Here is a 19,612-nt window from a genome sequence, read left to right as displayed (position 1 = left end):
GCTATGGGGTCTAGTGCTGGCTCTGATTCACACCCTCCTACAGAGCATAGATTTAATAAGGCACATGCTACCCCTTGGTCTGTTATAGGGCATTCATTTGGACTTTACAAAAGTAGAATTTGTAGCCATGATAGATATGGAAGTGTGCTTCGTTATGCCCCTGCAAAAGTTTATGACATCATCGACGATTACTGCCTACAAGGTTGGTCTAATGTTGTACCAGCAAGAATGCATGGGTGCTGCTGCTAGAAGGTTAGGTGTGTAATGCACAGGAGGTAAGGTCAGAACAAAGATCATTGCACACTACTTCATGTGTGTTAACTTACATATTTTCTACAAGTTCATGAAGCAAAAACAGAAATATGCAATATTATATTGTATTTTTACACATCCCATTATACATTCAATATCTTTCAAAGAGTGCTTTTGCTGAGGCTTGTTTAGCTTCTACCTCTGCCACCACTGAAGCTGCCAACTTATTTGGTGGGTCATTTGTGTCTCTGACAGACGTGGAGAGTGTGCTGGCTACTACTACAATCAGGAGATGAAGACACAACCAGTAGGTTGCGCTACCATATCATGCTGTAATTCTGAAAAAGCTGCTGTAATATTAGCATTATGTTCAAATCCCCTCTTAAACCATTTAATGCCCCGGTAATCTGTAATAAATGTGCACATAGCCAATGTGCTCAAGGGCATTGGCTATGTAATTTTGAGCATTGTATTATAAACAGGCACTCCTTTGCAGTGTCTTAGCAATCCTGAAAAATTGCTTTCATTTCAATAAGGCTTATTAAAGCTCTGTGGCGGGGAGGGGTGGCTCAATGCTTATACTGGTGACTTCAGGGTCAATGCTACCATTAGGCAGCTTGGGCTCTGGGGGGGTTTCACTGTAGCGGGTACACACACTAACAATGTCTCTGGATGAGACATTGTTAGTTAACAGGAGGCTAGGGCAGGGTTCCCCCCTATAAATAAAGGTGGAGCTTCCACAAGGCCATCAGCACTGCCTTTCCACATCTGTCCGACACCTGATTCCCAACAGCCTGGTGTAACATCACAATGCTGTCAGTGGAGTGGAGCCGAGAGAAGCCAGGAAGCAAAGAAGTAAGAAGAACCAGAGAAGCAGGCAAGAACAGATAAGAAGAAGAGAAGGATGCGATGCTAGAGAAAACAAGGAGAGGAAGCTGGAGAAAATAGGAAAAGGTGGCTGGAGAAATTGGGGAAGCAAAGGGGGGTTACATTCATACATTCAGAAATCCTCAGGAGTTACATACTATTAATTTAAAGGAACTTTAGGTTTGAGCAACCATTTATTTTATTATTATTTGTCTGCTATTTAGCTCACTTCTGTTCCAATCTTTTAGTTTATTTCATTTTACATCTGCAGAACACTTTAACACATAAACAAAGGTAATCTAAATTATATACATACAGTATTAACCTGTTTATTAATTAAAATCTTGTGGGTAAGAGTGCATGTGAGAAAAAAGTCTTTTGGCTGGTGGACATGTTTGAAATAAAAGCTGGTGAGGAGGGGGAAATGTGCAGCAAAAGCTGATGGGCAGAGGGACAATTGCGAAAAAAGCTGGCTTGGGTGCCTAGGACACGGGTGTATATGAGAGAAATGCTGCTGGGCAAGGTGGCATGTGAGAAAAGCTGGTGGAATGAAGGTGGCATGTGTGACAAAAGTTGATTAGTATGGATGGTATATGGGAGAAAAGCTGGTGGTCAGATATGCATGCATAAGAATAGCTGGTGGTTAGGAGGCATGTGTGAGAAAAGTTGGTGGGCAGCGGGGACATGTCCATTCGTAACAGGTGAGTGACGTGTGGTGGCCGAGTACTGATGGGATTTCCTTCCCTTACCTTGTCCTCCAGAAACAATTCAGTTTCTTTTTTATTCGGACATCCGGTGGTCAGGAGATAAATACTTCAATGAGAGGGACAAGGATTGGTCAAATAACTTGGGTTTATTAATAATGCGGTAAAGATAATTTTGGTAAGCCACCGCGCCACTGACCCCTTCAACTCAATGGTAATGACAAAATATTACTTTAATCAACATAGAGCACAATAGCATTTAACATATAATAACAATAAATCAATTTTAAGGTAAAATCACATAACATTAACATCATCTAAAACATTTGGTGCACCAATATTATCCCTGGTAACGTTACCATATTTTACACTCAGTCCTGGGTTGAACTGTGCACAGGAATTTAGTAGAAGTGGTGCACGTGGTTGGGGCCCATAAATTACTTTTTCACGCCAAATAAACGGATGATCTTTTATATTGCACAGTCTCTTTTGTGTGTATTCACAGACCTCTCTATTTTCTGTCCTCTCACACTGTTCTCAGTACATAGCTCAGTCTGTTTAGTGTGATGTCACAGATCTCTATATTGCTTATTTGTTTTCAGTACTTTCCTTTTTACTCACACCTCTCTTTGGCTCACTTCTTATCTTCTTCTCTTCTTACACTTACTTCACTTTTAATCTGCTTATATATCACTTTGTTCGATTTTCATTCTGTCCCTATTTTTCTCTCTCAGTCTATGCAGACACAGGGATCTCTCTCCCTCCGAAGTCTAGAACTTTCCTCTTCCCACTGCCTTCTGGGAGTTCACAGTTATTACCAATGTTAGTGGACTTGTTGCTATGCCACACACTCCTCCTTCCTGTTACTCCCAGCAACCACCAACCACACCCAACTGTCACTTCTCACTCAAGAAAATATATATTTTTTTAAATGTTTATAAACACTTTTAACAATTAACAAATTAAATTAACAAATTAAAAACATATAGATACACCCCAGGGTACTCAGATTTTGGGGCACCACAGATGTCAAGTTTTTATTAGCTTAATTCTGAAATCTAACATTTGGAGCATCCCCTCTTGAAATCCTGTGTTTGCTCCTAGGTAGCAGAGAAACCTGGACAGCATTCTGCGTCAGGCGTCTGGACATCTGAGAATCTGGACTGCAGCCTTGCCAACCAGGAGGAGGTAACAGTTACTAATTTTATTTTACAAATGTCAAGTGTGTGAAGGGCCAGGAAGTGGGAATTAGGGGAGGAGGGGCATAAGGCAGAAGCTTTGCCTAGAGCGCCAAACAGACTTGCACCGATCCTGAGTTTTCATGTGACTTTCATTGGCAGCAAGTATGTTACCATCACATCCTGCCTCTTCTACAACTTCCTGCACCTGTGCTATTTCTTTTATACCTCCTTTTCTACATCCTCAACACTCTCATAAGCAGCACTCTGCCACCCTCTAACATCTTCATACTTTATACTGTTGGGGTATCGGGGTTCACCGTTACTTTTATCAATCACCTTCAATGTCAGTCAGATCTTCCTTTATTTTCAGTCGACTGGTGAACAGAAAAGTACTCAACACCTGTATGATATAATGCTGAGCAGTTTTTATTCTGTTCCAATTTGAGAACGCTTCAGCGTCTATATTTATACATGTAAGTCTAGGGGTATAGATGCTGAACAACCAATTATAAGACAGTAAATAATGAAAGAAAGTCAATCAACAATTATATATATTGCAGTTTTCCAACAAAGTTCAAACAATTCTTTCTTCTTTATGCGTTATCTCTTTCAAGGTTTACTGCCAATATTCTTGTGCTGCTCTGTGAAGTACGTCTCGCTTTGATGCGTGTCCTTGGTCTGTTTCTATTCATGGGAACATCCTGCTATGTAGTTTCACCACCTTGAATAATTTGTCTTTTAAACTGAACATAATATCTGCTAATTTCTCTTAAGGTTATAGCATAACATATCAGTTTCTAAAGCTTAATACATGAATGATATTAAATAATTAATCATACAATTTCACTCTAACACTCCCCTCTTTGATTACATATTAACTATTAACTTCTACCTATCAGTCATGGCGATACTCAGCAGAAGACAGTTAGTACCTACCTTTACACCATATGGTATCCTATCGACCCCATATAGGTAGAACAATAATTCATTAAGCACATATCTCTGGTACTTTATCATCATAACTTTTCTTTCCCTATTTAATGTTTTATCTAGGTGCATAGAGGGGAATACTTTGCTGATATCTATTCAAAAGCTTTCTTGTGTTACATGTGTTACATGTTGAGTAGCAGTTCCATATAATCATTATAGTTAGTACAAGAAGAATTAGTAACAAGGGATGAATCAAGATATTCATTGCTTTTTTCATGGAATAAGATCCATTAACAAATATGTCCCACTAATGATGTGACAATCCATATTTCAATTCCGAGGCTAAATGTACTAGTTTACCTACCTCTATTATTGTAGTCATTTTTGCATGATGAGTAAAATAATTTACCTCTTTTAGGTGTTTATCTAATAGTTGAGTATTGCTAATTTGATTAATAAGAGGCTGTAGGTTAAGTGATACGTTTCTGGCTTTAAGTTTGTATTCCTCCCCTTTCAATTTTACCTGTGTTTTGGTATCTGGTAAAAATATATGGGGCTGATTTTTCCACTTAAAGATTGTAACATTGTATAGACATCCGGAGAATGGTGGGTGCTTCCCTATGGCCTGTAAGTCTTCTTTCATTGTACTTATTATGCAGACTACTTGTGGTGCTATCTCGATGTACATATCCTTACTGAGGTCATGTAAGGTCCATTTACACGCACTGTTGGGATGTTGTAGTTGACAGGGCTCATATATAGGCGATTGTTGATTGCACACTATACCTCTGTTAGTTTTTGTACATAATGAGGTGTCATGAGTCTGATTTGATTCTAATTCTATGTAGGATCCTTTCATAGTGGGGGTCCATAACTGGGTACCCCCAGATGGTGTGTACAGGGGTACTGGTAATATCATAAATTTACAAACTGTCTTTTCTTGCATAACATTAAACACCTTTAGTACCCCTGTGCAGGCTTGATCTGAACATTCTACCTTTGTTGTGCTCATCTCAAACCAGAGTGTGTTGGTCAAGTTAAATAGTGACCTATAGAATTCTTCATGTTTACCAAGGAATCGGGTTTGGGTGACTTGTTTTTGCATTACCTGTGCTATTACCCGCATATTGCACACTGTCCAGTCAAACATTTTAATAATGTTTCTGTCCAATTTAAACTGTGTAATTTGTGACTGGTTGAAAATCTGAAGTAATTCTTGAGTTACTCATAAATGTTGCTGGATGGGTGTATAAAGGGTGGGCATCCAATCAGCCTGCATATGTACTATTTTATCCAATTGGTGACCTACATTGCTCATCTTGCTATTGATGGTTTCTATGTCAATTGAGTTCAATACCCCCATTCCCGTTCCAGTGCCTCCTAGTACCACTCACGCTTTCTCCTGGTACGGCTGCTCCTAATATGACTACATACTGGATCTGGAGGAAAGGTGAAGTTGAAGTGATATCTAATTGTCTGATGTCTAATATCCATCCTTTACACAGGTAGATGGGACTGGCTTTAGTGTATCATTATTTATGTTTGGCTAAAGATTCAGGGAGCTCACTCCATCTGCCCAGGTGGTTCTATTCTGTATTTCTAAGGCATTAGTGCATATCAATGTATAGTTTGGAATTTGGGTGATAGTTGTGTTGGCAATTTTGGTGCAATTGGACACCATTTTCTTTATCCATGGATATAGACCTCGAGTGTAATCTGTGGGTTCTATACAACATTTTATGGCAGTAAAATGTTTCCATTGTCAGTGTATTACTGCTATTTATTTAAAGAAATGACAGTGTCCAATACCCAGTTTTCCCTTGTTTTGGCCTAAGGCCTGCATACCACACTCCCCCATTCGTTCTTACATTCATAACCCTACACGGCTGGTTTCAGGGCATGTGAAGTTATCTTGTGATCTGTGTTTTGTGGCATTTTTCCAATACCACTCTACAGTTCTTTGCTCATTCTGCTTATAGGATTTTAACCACCTCAGTATCTAACTCGGGGTCCATGCCTGCCCTAAGATTTCCATCAATCCTATCACACAAAAGATATAAATCTTCATTCTGGTTTCTCAATGGTCACTGTCAATCTCTTACAATGTGTGCCATGAATCCAGTTGTTAGTTCTAGCAACCTTTACTGCTATGGGCGATGTTAAGAGGACCTGATAGGGACCATTGTATCTGGGGTCAAAAGCCTTCCTGACATGTCTTTTTAGATATACCCAATCTCCTGGAACCAAGGAGTGAGTGGCACCATCTGAGTCAGGATCTGGAATGGAAGAGAAACCCTGCCGATGGAGGTTAGTCATGTTTTTACATATTTCTTGCATATAACCAGTTAAATCACCATGATCATGCTGTAACTGTTGTGGAAAATAACAAACTGTCATGGGGACACTAGCAAACAATATCTCATATGGTGTCAGCCCATGTCCCTTCATAGGTGTAGTTCTAATGTTAAACATAACTATTGGCAAACATTCTAACCAAGTATTTTTGGTTTCTTGCATCATTTTCTGTAGTTTTAATTTAATGTCACCATTAAGCCTTTCTACCCGCCCACTGGCTTGTGGCCTATAAGGAGTGTGAAAAACTTGTGATACTCCCAAGTCCTTCATTACATGCTGCATTATTTCTCCTGTAAAAGTTGTACCTCTATCTGATTCAATAACTTCAGGTATGCCATATCTACAGATAACTTCTGAGATTAATTTCTTTGCTGTATTTTTGGCAGTAGCTTTTCCTACTGGCCAGGCCTCTGCCCAATGACTGAAAATGTCTGTGGCTACTAACACATACTCGTAGGTACCACATTTAGTTGTATATAATCAATCTGAAGTCTCTGAAAGGGATAGAACGATTTTGGAATGCTTCCTCCTGGGGTCTTTACTCTTTGCCCTGGGTTGTGTATTCCACATAACCAGCAAGCTGCCACATAGTTTGTGGCCGCTGAGTTAAATCCAGGGGCAGTGCAATTTTTCCCATACCCTATTAGTCATTACTTCTTTGGAATGATGTACTTGTCCATGTGCAATTTGAGTCATTACTGGGTATAAGGCTCTTGGTAGGCACCATTTATTTTCTTTTGACCCTATTCGTTGCTCATCAAGCTGTGCACCTTCTTTTTCCCACTTTTTCTTTTCTTCCTTTGATGCTTTTTTCTGAAAGTCTGTAAGGCTTTGTAGGTCTGGGAATTTAAATTTGTCTGCGTCACCTTCTGTTGAGTCTACAAGAAATGTAGTATTCTTTTGTTGGAGGGCTGCCTTTTTTGCTGTCTGATCTGCAAAATTATTTCCTCTTGCTTCTGGAGTTTGTTCTCTAGTGTGAGTTTGAACCTTTATAATTCCCACTTGGAGTTCCAATGCTCTAAATAGTTCATTAATTAAGTTGGCATGTTTGATTGGTCTTCCATTTGATCCTTGGAAATCTCTGCTTTTCCAAATGGGACCGAAATCATGCGCCACTCCCCAGGCATAACGTTAATCTGTACATACATTGGCTATTTGTCCTTCTGCATATACACAAGCCTTAGTTGGAGCTATCAAATCTGCTTCTTGTGCTGATGCTCCATTAGACAGTGTTCCCGAGTCAAGCACCTCTTCCTCAGTAGTGATGGCATAACCTGTGTATGGAACCCCATCCACTTAGTATCGAGATCCATCTACATAAAGAGTTAGGGTTGCATCTAAAAGTGGTATGTCAGTGACATTATGTAAATCTGAAGTTTCTAATTTCATAAGTTCCAAACAGTCATGTGAAAATTTTTGTGTGTGTATTTCTTCAGCTTCTTCTGCAGACGCTTCACTCATATCCCCTGTCTGATGATTCATCTTCTTTGTGACTCCTCTTACTCTCCTCTTCTGAGTCATCAATGGGGAGTAGGGTTTCTGGATTGAGGACTGTGCATCTGGTAATTGTTACATGTGAGGCGCTAAGCAAGGCTACCTTATATTTAGTTAGTCTAGCTGCAGACAAATGTCTTGTTTTTGCTTGATTGAAAATTTCTGTGACTGCATGTGGAACATGAATAATAAGCGCATGGTCCAATACCATGTCTGCAACCTTTTCTTTCAGTATTGGTGCTGCTGCTACTGCTTGTATACATGATGCAGAGCCTCTTATAACTGGATCGAGTTGTGCATAATAATAGGCCAGTGGCCTTTGTTTCGTTCCATGTTTCTGTGTGAAGACTCCTAGAGCATGTCCTGACTGCTGGACTTGGTGGACTTGCATTACAGAGCAATGAAATGTGGTACTGAGATCCTGCATATAAAATCTTTAAGGTGATAGTTTATTATACTGTAGAAGTCGTATAATTGGATGAACGAAAGTATATTGGTTAATATTGTTTTATTGTGCGATCGCTACACGTGGCATACTGCGATCGCACAGTAAAATATGCACACACTCACACTACAACATTTAGTTATATATATATATTTCATATTTGTATGGATTCCATTCCACAGTGATTTATGAGCAGATAGTATTTAGTTTATTATTAGTTTATATATTATAATTATATGTACACTTCAGTGTTATTTAGGGTTCAGGTTATAGGAAATGTGTCATGTCTGATATCATTTTAATTCCCTATTCATCAGCAGCTGTCCGGTTCATTCGCCAAAGAGATTGCATATTGCATACTCTAGTTATTGATGTTAGGGAATAAATAGAGTGATACCAAACTGTAAAATGCTAATGGACTAGTTGTAACTGGTTTCTGGGCGAGTAAATCATCTGGAATGTTGACCCTCAGCCTTTGAGGGGGTTGTTTGAACTAGCCTATGACCTGCAGCACTCTGGACCCTCCTGATACCTGGACCTATATAAGCAAGCCACGTCATCTGCATTGATGTCTATGTAACACTGAATGTATATAGTCATAGCTGTGCTCCCACTAGCTTAAGTCTACTCTGACCACAGTATTCTAGAGGGAAATACTGTCTACTGGTACCAATGGGAGCACAGCGAGTGCATGCGAGCGCGGTATGTATTTATCTCTTTTTGGTATTGGCTGTACTGTATTATAATCATGAGTTGAATTGTTAAACTTTGCATCTGCTAAAATAAATTACTTCGGAAACACAATACAATCGCTTGGGCAATGCTTATTTAAAAACAATAGAATTACTTTAATAATTTGGGGGCTCTGAGTTGGTGGTTATGTTACTGGAAGGTATGCAACACTTACGTATTTCGTTTCCTCACCAAAGGGTGGAAGACGCGTCACATACGGGAAAGAACGCAATGTGTTCAAAACCTGTTATTCATTCTGTGTTCAGAAACCGAATGTCTGCTGGTGCATAATCTGAAGGAACGCTAGCTTGAATCTGGGGACAAGAAAGAAAAATGTTTCTTTTTATTGTCGTTTTGTGTTTTAAAAGGTATTGCATTGCATATTGTATGTGTACTTCCGGTATTATTGCCACGTGTTTAAACAATCATGTTCATAGTCTGTTATATATGAATAGTATAATCACTTGTTAAAACCTCTGAAAAAGATATTACCATTGTTTGGGAAATCTATTTTCTGTGCAGAAAACAAAAGGTTGTATGTGAATGGTATGCATAAAGATAAGAGAGGAATTTGTAACTAGTAATTCCTAGTAATTTGTATCCTATAATTTACGTTAAAGATAAGGTATCAAGGGAAAAAGGTGAACCCACCGTCATTTCGGCCACTGCCCATGCTAGTAACATGCAAGAGGCACCACCTGGACATGGAAAGCGAACGGTTCCACCAGCAGGGGCAGCGGCTGAAATTGGTGAGAATAATGTAGAGATTAAAAGAAGGGGGGACATCCATTATACTGCAACAGCAATTCCAGCAACTTGTTCAGAATGTAGTGATTTAGTAGGTTTGCATCCTGTCCGCACAATAGCAGTTCCCAATGGGAAGGCGGACAGAGTTCCCATAAGACATGTAGAAATGCATTGTCCATGGACTAGATCTGAACTGCGTGCAATTAAGTCTGAATTCCCAGATCCTAGGAAAGATTAAGCCAAGTGTCAGAAATTTGTTAGAGATTTAGGTTATGCACATGAGCTAACTAATAAAGATTGGCGAGTGGTGTTTAGGGCTTGTCTGCCTCCCGGTACTGATATACAAACGTTTATTAAGGATTGTATGTTGGAGGAAGAGAAGTCCTTAACAGATGATAATCAGGAAAATATTAAACGCATAATCTCTCAGTTGGCCATATACTTTCCTGTGGTAGTGGACTGGAGTAAAATTTTCACTATCAAACAACAGGATAGTGAAAATGCAGTGGACTATTTTTCTAGAGCTCTGATAGCGATGGCCAAATACACTGGGTTATCAGACATAAAGGATGACGTACACTACAGGGAGGTAGCTGTTTCAGTCTTAATGGATGGCCTCAGAGAAAATTTGAAAACAAGGGTGCAAACTTCATTACTGAACTGGAGAGGGATCACATGCTCTCAGGGAGTCAGCTATAGAACATGATAAGAATATAAATAAACAGAAAGAGACACTAAGTGATAGGTTAATGATGGTGAGTATCCAAGCACTAGAGGGACTGCACACACAACCACAGCATAATAACACCTGGTTTAAGGAAAAGAAACAACATGAGTTGAGGAAGTGTTTAAGATGCACTAAAACGGGACACCAAGCAAAGGACTGTACAATGACAAGAGTGGAAGCAAAGAGACTTGGGCCATCTAAGGAGGAATCACACAGACACCCACAGAGACGGCGCACACAAGTCTCATAGGCTTCTCAACAGTTGCCTGCGCACCTCATAGCAGCCAATGCCTTGGGGGAGAACTATAGCCAACCCTAGAGGTTAGGTCAGACCTGTAGTCCTACGACCAGCTAGGGTAAATGTTAATCTGTGGTAAATATCAGTGTGCAGGTTTAGAAAAAGAGTGATTTAAAAAGTGTACTTTGTTTATTTTGCTTGTTTGTTTTATGCTATCACATGTTTGCTTTCCTGATTGCTGGCCGATGGTAAAGAATGAAAATGTTTGTTTCGTTTGCTGTTTTAAGATAACTATCTTGTTTTTCTTCTCACAGATAAGGGTACACAAAAGGAATATAGACTTAGTGCTTAAGGGGGTGGGATAGAGAAATAGAAAAATTACTCTTGAAAGACAAATTAACAATGGATCATTGGAACACTCTTTGTTTTAGGCTGCGGTGACTCATGGTAATTTTTTTGGCTCAGAATCATTATCCAAAAAGGAAGTATGTACATACTTTGCTCCAAAATATTGTTTTATGTATCTCAGATGAGTCACCAAGAGTTATTTTTTTTCCATTTCTCTGTTATAAGTCAGGAAGTCCATTACAAAGGTATGTAGTTATGGTGATACCGAGTTCTTAATTAACAAATGATGGACGACACTGGATTGCACGGTTGATGTAAGACCCTCTAGTCAAGTATGGGGAGGAGTCATAATTTGGTGAATAGCTAAGGAGATTAGTGAAATGAATACAGCCATTGTCCCATAGTGTCCAATCCAGCTGTCATGTTTACTGTAAAAATCTCTTTTTTTGCATGTCTATTTGTTTTCAAACCCTTGTATTCAAATGTTTGTATTCTTATTACTCATTGCTTTCTTATTTCTCATTCTGTACATCTATGCTAGTATATCTCTATCTTTCTCTCTCTCTCTCTTCTCTTGTATAGAGATACGAAAAGACATAGACACAGTCTCATTAATGGGGCTAAGACATTTTTTTTACATAAGACGAACTCAGGAATATACACACTAGATTGACATGAGTTTCAGAAACAGTTAGCGGTTTGGTGTTATGTGTATAAAAGATGCTAATGTTAAGCAGAAAGGTTTTTTTTGTGTGGAAATACGATTCATGTTTATAGATTGCATATCTGTTTTGTTTTTTTGTGTTTCGTGCCTCCTGTACAAAAATGTGCCTTTATATGTATGCACAAAGGGTGGGGACAGGAGATTGCTGGAGGTTAGACATACAGATATGCATCTCTGTGTAGAACATTGGAGTAGGATTTTTGTCACAAGATACGACATAATGTGAAACCTTAGAAAATTTAGAATTTTCGTGTTTTATATTTTTTCACAGTTAGACAGACATGTACTGGGTACTGTTATATTTGAAGAAAGTGTTATAGAGATAGACTCCTTTGCCTTTCTCACTTAGTCAAATAGCTGAATGTGGGGTACTGAAAATGGCATGTGAGTTGGCAGAGGGAAAATCGATTGATATACATTGGTCTTCAGCATTTTTCTAGTCTAGGGGGTGACGTTGAGTTGACTGAAAAATCTTTTATAGCAATACCAACACATGAGTAGGACACTACATAGAGGACTTTACACAATGACACAGTTACCAACTGAAGTAGCTGCTAGTAAAATCCATACTTACAGACACGACTATACATGGCTGTCACACCAGGCAGAACATAGCTATCAAATAGACAGCAGGGTTTTATGTGACAGTTAACAAATCTATGTTTTGTTTTGTTTTTCGTTGTATTGTTTTTGTTTTAAAATGTGAACACACACATGCACGCATACACATATTGGTTAATATATGAAGATTTGGGTTACCTGAAGAATTTCTCCAGGTGAAACAAATCCACGTCATCCAATTACCACCTTGCAGGATTCTCAAGTATACACTGGTGTACCGATGAAATAGGTCTGGGTAAAGGTTTATTGAAATGTGTCTGATGTATTACTGTGTCATACTCAAAGCTTTTGTTATTCAATGTGATAGCCCTAGAGTTATAATTGGTTATAGGGGTATTCATGTTATTGATAATAAATGTATAATGTATGAGTAGTGGTAACAAATTACATACTTTTGATTAGCCACAAACCAGTGTGAACATAAAGTAACGGTATTAGTTAGAACGAATTGAATAGAATGAGGGTTGAAACTTGATTGAAGGGGCTGATAGCTTCGGCCACTAGTCCTTCCCCACCATCAAGATCACTCCTGGGCTGCCTCTTAACCTTTCAATTTTTAAGATGTTCTTGACCCCTCTTGAGATGAGATTGTAACTGAGAGGCTAGCTTAGACCTTGAGAGGAGGTAAATGGTGAGACAGCATCCGAGAACGTCCAAAACACTGTTTCCTGAAAAGTCACACTAACTGTCAGGATGTTGGACCGGAAGAGTAAGTTGTGGAACAGTAATTTCCTAGGCTCAGGTTATTTGACAGACAGGTACCAGGTGTAGGCCACCAGCATCATGACTTCAAGGGTAGCAGAGACACACTGGTGACCACTTCACCCACTGCAGAGGGGCCAACACTCAGAGAATGGTCCAAGTGCACTCATGAATCTGTTCTGGGAGGCCTCGAATGCAGTTAGTAGCACCTGAGCCAAAGGCTAAGACAGTTGTCTGTCATGAAGTTGTAGTTTTCCTGTTCTGTGTTTCTCTCATCACATTCTCTTTTCAGGACGGTCAATTCTTTTGATTGTTGACAGGTGACAAAGGCTGGTTCAGGTAATGATATTGAGGAATTGGGGATGAAGGAGAAGTTAGTAACACAATCGGTCCAGCCAATTACTCTATTCAATTGAGGAGTAAAGGAAAATTTGGAAACCTTGGAGCTTGGAGAAAGTGTGAGGGGCTATTGTCTGAGTAGCATTACGTCCATAAGTACGTTGACCCCATAGTTAAAGAGAGGTACACCCAGCGATGCCATTTCAGTAATATTCAGGCTTGAGCAGGCATCCTTGAGAATGATTATCATTCTTGGGTGGGTAAGGTTGTAGACCAAAAAGTGCTGGGTGTGCTCTCACGTGCCTCAGTGGTTATATTAAGTAGGACTAGTTCTGTTTCCATTAAATATTCCTGAGGTACCCAAATTATGGGTGGGAGGTCACTAGGGGAAAAGTACGACACCTAGGTCCCTTAGTCTGGGGTCTCCCAATATTTTGCAAGCAGATCACTGTGTCACGTACAAAGAAACCTGAGTATTGGGAGACTGGAAAGAATGAGCAGACAATAGCCCGCCCACAAGTGTTGATGAAAAGAACTGATGACATTATTAGAAGTTTGTATATTAACCCAAGCTGAAGAAGATTGTATATGACATTATTGATAGACATAGGATGATGCTATTGATGAACATGAAGTGTTTAAATGTATTCTGAGCTTAAAGACATGCTTAAAGACGGATGAACCTGTTAAACTTGAAGAACTGTTGTAGAGTATTCTGTATAACTGATACATGTTCTATTGTACTCTGTACCCTTCCAAATAATGTATTACATGTTTTATTGCACCCTTGAAGGGCATACAAAAGGTTATCTCCAAGCTCCAGAGGTATACGGTCTATAGTAAAAGAAGAAATCATTTTGAGGATTAAGACTCTCTCTTATGATAACTTGTTTAGATCTACAGACAGCATGGTCATACACCAAGGTGGACTTGCATTACAGAGCAATGAAACGTGGTACTGAGATCCTGCATATAAAATCTTTAAGGTGATAGTTTATTATATTATCAAAGGGTGGAACTGTTGAAGTCGTATAATTGGATGAACGAAAGTATATTGGTTAATACTGTTTTATTGTGCGGTTGCACTCAGTACACGTGGCATACTGTGATCGCACGGTAAAATACGCACACACTCGCACTACAACATTTAGTTATATATATATTTCATATTTATATGGATTCCATTCCACAGTGATTTATGAGCAGATAGTATTTAGTTTATTATTAGTTTATATATTATGATTATATGTACACTTCAGTGTTATTTAAGGTTCAGGTTATAGGAAATGTGTCATGTCTGATATCATTTTAATCCCCTATTCATCAGCAGCTGTCTGGTTCATTCGCCGAAGAGATCGCATATTGCATACTCTAGTTATTGATTTTAGGTAATAAATAGTCAGAGTGATACCAAACTGTAAAATGCTAATGGACTAGTTGTAACTGGTTTCTGGGCGGGAGAATTATCTGGATTGTTGACCCTGATACCTGGACCTATAGAAGCAAGCCACGTCATCTGCATTGTTGTCTCTGTAACACTGAATGTATATAATCATAGCTGTGCTCCCACTAGCTTCAGTCTACTCTGACCACAGTATTCTAGAGTTAAATACTGTCCACTGGTACCTATGGGAGCGCTGTATGTATTTATCTCTTTTTGGTATTGGCTGTATTGTATTATAATCATTTGTTGAATTGCTAAACTTTGCATCTGCTAAAAAAAGATTACTTTGTGCTTCGGAAACACAATACAATCGCTTGGGCAATGCTTATTTGAAAACAATAGAATTACTTTAATCCTGCTCATGGCAGAACAATGTGAAAGGCTTCAGGTAGTTTGGTAGTCCAAGTGCTGGTGCAATAGAGATGGCATATTTCAAGGCTTGCACTGCATTCTCTATTTCAGTTATATTGACGGTTCTGTTCCCTGTTGTTTCCTCAAGCATTCATATAGTGGTTGCATAAGAATTGAAGCTGAGGGGATCCACTCTCTGCAATATCCAAGGAGCCCCTAAAAGGCTTTGATTCCTTTGACCATTTTTGGTGTTTTCATGTCTCGTATAACTTTAACTCTTTCAGTTGTAAGATGTCTGGTTCCTGCAGAGATACAATGTCCCACGAATATTACTTTTTCCTGTACTAGTTGCAACTTGCTTGGTGATACACTGCAGTCTTGTTCGGCCAGGAAACAAAGTAAGGACAGTGTTACTGCTTTGCTTTCTTCTTCAGTTTCTGCAGCCGCCATGAGATCATCCACATATTGGATATGTTGAGTAGTTGGATTGATAGGCCTCCATCCTTGGAGAATTAGTGCCATTGCTTCTGAAAATTCTGATGGGCTGGTGGCTCCTTCTTGAGGAAGTCTTGTCCAACAATATTGGTTTCCATCATGGGTGAAGGCTAGAAGAAGTTGACTATCTTCTGTAATGGGGACTGAGAAGAAAGCGTTTGCCAAGTCTATTACTGAGAACCATTTTGCATTTGTAGATATCTGATTAAGCAAAGTTTGGGGGTTGGGCACAATGGGAGTGTTGATCAGTAGTCTTTTGTTGACCTCTCTTAGGTCATGAACCATCCGATATTGCACCCCTTGTCCAACATCTCTTTCTTTACTGGGAATAGGAGTGTTCTATAAGGAGAGAGACATTTTCTTAACACCCCTATTTGTAGGTATCTTTGTATTTGTTCTGAGATTGCTTTAGTTTGAGCTGCAGCAAGTGGGTACTGTTTAATTGAGACAGGATGTGTTCCTGGTTTTAGTGTCAGTTTTACAGGACTTACTTTAAGTGTGCCCACATCCTGTTTTTCTTTGGACCATAACTTGTCTGGTACTATGTTCAGCCAATCTGGTAGATTAACAGTTTTAAGCTTTTGACATGTGCTAATCTGCTCTAGCATGTAGATTGCTGCTGTAAGCTCTTCTTGGACTGGAGATGGGAGTTGACTTGTGAGTTTTTTTTTCCATTTGGGGTGTATTTGATATTGGCTTGTATCTTTGAAAGTACATCTGCTCCCAACAGATTATAGGGACAAGATGAGGAAGTGAGAAATTGTATTGGTACTTCAATTTTTTCTTCATCTACTAAAATGTGACTGGTTTACTTTCTGTTAGTTTTACTTCTTTTCCTGCTAGGCCTGTAGCAGGTAACTCAATTTCTGTTATTAGTTGTTGAGGTATCTCCTGTTTTCTTAATACAGTGCGGCTTGCTCCAGTATCAATTAGACACTCACATTCTTGACCATTAGGTAATATGACATTCACTAGGCATTTAGTCAAGTCATTATTATTATTATTATTATTATTATTATTATCCTTTATTTGTTAGGCGCCACAAGAGTTCCGCAGCGCTGTACACAGTACAAACAGTAGACTATACAGGGTGAGACATAACTGAACAGTAAACAATAAATACCAAAACTTCAGAAGCTCCAAGCAGGCTGATGCAGTACAGACGGAGCAGAAGAACAGGTATGGAGACAGGAGGGAAGAGGGCCCTGCTCAAATGAGTTTACATCCTAAGGGAGGGTGAACAAAACTCAAGCACAAAGGGAGCCAGTTGACGTGTAAGGGGCATAATAGGGGCGGGTCGGAGGAAGGTGGAAGATTGGTAGGCTTTAAGGAACAGGTGGGTTTGGAGTGCCCGTTTGAAGGAGCTTAGATTGGGAGAGAGACGGATGGAGCGGGGGAGGTCGTTCCAGTAAAGGGGGGCTGCACGGGAGAAGTCCTGAATTCTGGAGTGGGATGAGGTGACCAGGGTGGAGGAGAGGCGACGGTCATTTGCCGAGCGCAGGGAGCGGGCAGGAGTGTGAATGGAGAGGAAGCTAGAGATGTAGGGGGCAGTAGACTGGGAGAGGGCCTTGTACGTGGTGGTCAGGAGTTTGAACAGGATTCTGAAGGGGATGGGGAGCCAGTGAAGGGCAAGGCAGAGAGTGGAAGCGGAGAAGGAGCGGCGAGAGAGTCATCTTTCAGAGTTTGGTTATTTGATGAGAGGGAGGTACGTTGGAGTGCCAAACTGCTATGCCAGTTGTTGGTCTGTAGCTTGTTGATTTCTTCTTTCCAGCCATTTCTTATGCTTATTGCAATCTCTTTTCATGTGCCCTCTCTCTTTGCAAAAGAAACAAACTCCTTGTTTTTTCATTTTTTCCAGAGTCATGTTTTCTTTTTCCTTTATTTGTTGCTTTGGTGCACCTCTTGTGTCTGTTCGAATCTTCCAGTCTTGATTTTCTTGGACCACATGAACAGTAATTCTCTGAGTTTGGGACTTGTCTTTGGCTTTCCTCTGCTTCTCCTTTTCCCGTTCTTCTATACCTTCCAGGACTTGGAGCATGGATTGCATTTCCATTGTCGCTGCTTCTGGTCTTATAAGGAACAATTGTTGACTATATGTTTCAGAAAGGCCATTGAGGAATCTGGTCTTGAACAGTCTGCGATGTTGGGCATTATCTCGAGTGAAGCCTTCATCTTCATGTGCTTGAGTAGCTCTGTCATAATATTGTCTAATCGTTTCTTCTTTCTCATGTCGTACTTCTGGTGCTGCTGGTGCATTTTCTTTTTGATTATGGCACCATCTCATTAACCGGTGATAAAACAGTACTCCAGAGGCCACTGTTTTTTTCAAATTGTCCACAGGTGGTGCTACTATTGCTAGTAGATTATCAACTGCTTCTGCTATTGCCATGTTCCTTATTTCTGTAGCTGTTCCTATTCCCAACAGCGCAGTGGCTAGCTGATCATAGTCTACCCAAGTAGGGGTCCATATAACATGTATTCTGGTGATATACTGGCTGAATGCTGCAGGGCTTTTTCTGGGATCTGGTGCTTTGGAAATGATATCATGCATATCTGATGAGGACCAGGCTCTATGGATTTCTTGGAGTTGCCGTACTTCATTGCCAGCTTCATTCATAACTCTTTGAACTTGTACTGGAAACATCTGATATGGTGTATTCTGCCCCAATTGTAACAATTTTAACTCTTCAACTGGGTACACATATGTTGGTCTCTTTTCTTCTTCTGAGTTCAGATCTGGATGAAATATTTTTCTTATTGCTCTTGTTAATGCCCCTGAAGGAGGGCCTACAGGTGAGAAGCTGGGTAATCCTGAAACATCCTCTCTTCGTATGTCCTCACAAGGTGGGGCATTGGGGGGGATTTGAAAGGGCAGGTTAAATCTCCTTCTGGTATGCAATTCCCACATTCTGTACATTTTCTTTCAGGATAGTATATCTGAATTGGTCGAGTGGGAGCATGACCTGGTGTAATTATCTCCCTTTTATTCCCCACTTTCCTCACTGTAGTGGTTGGTATCTTTGGAAATTGAGGGGCTGTGGGGGTTTCATTGCTGAGTCGTGGAGGTGGGGGAGAAGGCATAATTAATGGTTCTGCATATGTGGATGGTACTGCCCTCTGTTGGGGTGGATCACAAAACATGAAATTATCCTCATCTAAAGGGTTTGTTCTTACATATTCTTTACTAGCACTTATCCACATATTGACCTGGTCTTCACAGCCATGGCTTTTTATCCATTCCTTATTATTCAAATAAAACCTGGACCATTTCTCCAAATCTAATGTCCCTGCTGGTGGAAATCCTGCTCTCTTGAGTACTTTATGAATTCTTTTAAGAGCTTTACTACCTTCTCTCTCCTTCATTATATCCATAGGTTTCCCTATAGTAGGCATCTTACTGTTCTGTGACCCCATTAATGGGTTACTGGTCACAGTACTGTCAGTATCTGGGATACAATGTCTTGTAAGCAGAATAGGGTAATACAATTTTCCCCTTTGTGCAGACTATAAGTATCTTTAATCCTTTACCTCCTAGTCTGCTCTAGGAACACCAGATGTACGTTTTATTGACTTTTAAGTTAAAAGACTGGCAATTATGGCTGATCCGATTCTTTTCCTTAAGTCCGTGTATGGACATATAATGAGGTCTGTGAGGCTCCCTCTGCCTCCTTGTGCAATAGGGGTATTTATCAACAACTCTCCCCACGTCAAACCTGATACATGAAGTAAATAGTCAGGATGTTCTCACTATTATAGTGAGATTCTCCCATGGTCTATCTATGGAGCCCTAATATGCCCCAGGTATTGCTTCCAAAGACAGCACTCCCACTACTTCTGGAACCCCTGTGCCTCGTGTCTGAATAACAATATATCCTGTGCAATGTGTGCAGGAAAACCTAGACACTGGTTCCACCAT

This window comes from Mixophyes fleayi, chromosome 2, assembly GCF_038048845.1.
Source record: "Mixophyes fleayi isolate aMixFle1 chromosome 2, aMixFle1.hap1, whole genome shotgun sequence".
Classification (NCBI taxonomy): Eukaryota; Metazoa; Chordata; class Amphibia; order Anura; family Limnodynastidae; genus Mixophyes; species Mixophyes fleayi.
Note: the sequence above shows the minus strand (reverse complement) of the source record.